A 3319-nucleotide genomic window follows, 5' to 3' on the forward strand; every position below is an offset into this window, starting at 1 on the left:
GACGCGTTTCGACGCGTTTTTACAAACCAGGTTTGTGATAAACGCGTCAAAAACGCGTCATATGACGTACATAAACCTCGGTTTGTCGACAAACCTCCTTTGTGAATTCGGGCCATTATGTTAGCAAGTTGCATTCTGTCTATGAAATACAATTCGTAGCCTGTGAAAAGAATAATTTGTAAGGAGGCTCTTAAGAAAGATTTCTGCATTAATTTGATTACATTTTTGTTTGTTCCCTAGATACGTGTCGTTGTCGTATAAGTCTGCCATATTTGTTACCAGGGGAGGGGGGGGGGGTGACTGTGTGCCCGACTCTCCCCGATCCACCACTGAGGAAGCTTTAAATAATGGGATGGAGAGGGATAGGGGGAGGGGAGGGATGTACAGAGTCTAGACTTACGGAGCCAACACGGCATGAAGCTGTTCCATTCATGATCACATCTCGCCCAGGGGAGCTCACCGCCAAGGCACGAACTGTAGAGGTAGTACAGGGTCCAGGCCAGGATGGTGGTTATAGTAGATGGTACGCCACCAAGCAACGACAGTGGTGGCGATACCAATACCTACGATGATCAAATTAAAGGCGTGTTCAGGAGTGGGCGTGGTAAACCGCCACAAAAAGAGCCGCCCGGGTTTTTGTACATGTAAAATGAAAATCAATGGTAACTACGCGCAACAAAGGACTTACTCGTATTAACTATGGTCCGTGTATTGTATACGTAACGTCATCACTAAAAAAAACACAGCCGTAATTATGCCGCGTCATTTCTGTACGAGCCTTGGAGTATTACAAAAAAAAAAAAAAAAAAAAAAAAAAAACGTTCAACATAATATAAAAAACTTACCCGGCTCCAGCTAGGCTACCGATTTTGCTGTATGCTCACATAATTTAAGAAACACTTCCTACCGGCCAGGTATCCATGTAATAATACAAGGTTCAAGGTTTCAAGTTTTTAAAATATTTTTACCACATAATATAATAAAATGAATATGCAATATATATATATAATATACAAGCGTTCAATAACACAATATTAAAACAAATGATACTACAAATAATTAAACAATTATTCAAATAAATCAATTAAGATTGGCAAGGTGGTTTAAACATAGTGGAGGGTCTATTTAAAAAGGCATGGCTTGTATTTATAGACCCCTTGAGAATAAAAAAAGTAACAAGTGCTCTGTAATGAAATATATCTGTAATGAAATATCATTAAAACTACCTTGGTTGATGCGAATGTAGGAAATGTCAAACTGATGACTTGCCAAAGGACAGTGGTACAGCCACGGGGCTCGAACCCACGGCCTTCGCATCTTAAGTCAAGTGTGTAAACCCCTCGACTAAGACACCTTTGAGTGTACCAACATGAAACGCCAACAGAGAGATCATTTATCATGTTTTTATTATGAGCCTCCGTGAAAATATATTAAACTGGAGGATATTTTTCAAAATACATTTTTATGGTCGTCGTAATAAGCCACTTTGGAGAATCTATCTGCGCATGCGCAAATAAAGTGCATTCACGATCAAAAGTAGTGGAATTCCTATCTCACAAGATGATGCAGAAACCTATATAAATATATTCAAACCAAAATTCAAAGAGTTATTTACCCTCTAATTTGGACTGGATTCTACTATAATTTGAGAGTGCATTAGACAACTCAAGAAGTGATTCATAATATGACTTTTCAAAAGAGTGGAATTCCACAAATATCTTTATCAAAGTCAATCAATGTAAATCTACGTCATTGTGTTTCGCAACGGCTGTGAAAATAACATTTGCTGTTTATAAACATAGTATTGAGAACAAAAAAATCACGGTCATGAATTGAATCCTTTGATCTATATGATCAGGGATCAAAGTTTATTGAGTTTCCTTTGAGAAAAAAGTAATGTAAACTCGTCAATGTTGGTAAACTGATCTATCGCAAAAGGTTGATTTTGTAGTCATACAAAATAATGAATAATCCGAGGTAAGGAATAATAATAATTATATTAATACTATATAAAGCGCATAATAACAAAAGTTTCTCTATGCGCTGTACATGCATGAATTACGAGAAATGTAATCATTCAAAAGGAATAAAGAAAGAGAAATATACAAATCTGATAACTACTAATGACCAACTCGTAATGGTTAGGAGCCAGAGCAAAATAACACTGGGTTCCTATAGGAAATATATTTATTCAGATGGTCATATTTCAGCCAATACCTAACATAGACAATGGTTTTCGACAATTTTGGAAATTATTTTGATGCCCTTTCGGAAAATGAAGAAAAAATTGAGAAATTCTAAAAATAGATTTGTTATGACGTAATGCTTCACCACTCTATTTCTTAAGTCATAGGCCTGATTGGTGTCTTTGTAAAAGAGATTAGTCTGGACAAAATCTGGTGTTAAATTATGGAAAATCTTATTGAGCATTATGTACATGTGCTTTTATTCTTTCTCATGAATGGAGGGGTGGCCCCTTACCACCCTTTCATGCTAAGTCGCTATAACTTTCCTCGTTTGCCGAACATGACAAAAATTCGATCGCCTTCCTGCCCTCCCAACCCCCTTGAACCCCAAGATGGGAGTCGAAGCTGAGTGAATGCTAGTTTATTATGTCTTTCCATGGTCGGAAATACCGGGGATGGTTGACACTTTCTCTCCGATTTGGACAGGGGGAGATTACTATCAAAATTCCCTCACGACTTGATCTTTATTCACGCACCATCACCCTCCATAAACAAACAGAAAGACTACTCTAAACCAACCGTGTCGTGACTTAAGAGAAAAATTCACCATCAAACATGTGATTACGTTTTTTTGTCTTTTTGCCGTTAGAGGGTTATCGAAAATGAAGGCACCCCCAAAATATTTTGTTTTATATTTATTTTCTTCTCAGTACAAATGCATCCCAAGATATAAACTCTCATCTACGCCCACGTCTACGCATTTAAAGTTTCGTAACCACAATTGCGTCGACACGGTGCCTAACAACGGTTTAAAATAACTTTGAGATTAAAATACGGACTTTTGTGTGAACTAACGTACTGTACGTACAGCGCATGTATTGTTACGTATCTGGGAATCACGGTTTAGCCATTTCGTCTTTTCGTGGTCTCCCTTACTAAATCTTGTTTTAAACAATGTATATATGTTTTGTATGTCTTTTCAGAAACATTAATTAATTAGTTATGTTTACTTGAAAAAGTGGCATATCTTCCATGCTCTGATGGGACCCGAGGAGGTGTATTGACCGAGTGTGCCGTCTCCAGGAACATGAGAGGAATCGCAAGAAACATGGAACATAGTAAATATGGGACGA

The sequence above is a fragment of the Strongylocentrotus purpuratus genome, unplaced genomic scaffold (assembly GCF_000002235.5).
Source record: "Strongylocentrotus purpuratus isolate Spur 01 unplaced genomic scaffold, Spur_5.0 spur5_scaffold_11, whole genome shotgun sequence".
NCBI classification, from domain to species: domain Eukaryota; kingdom Metazoa; phylum Echinodermata; class Echinoidea; order Camarodonta; family Strongylocentrotidae; genus Strongylocentrotus; species Strongylocentrotus purpuratus.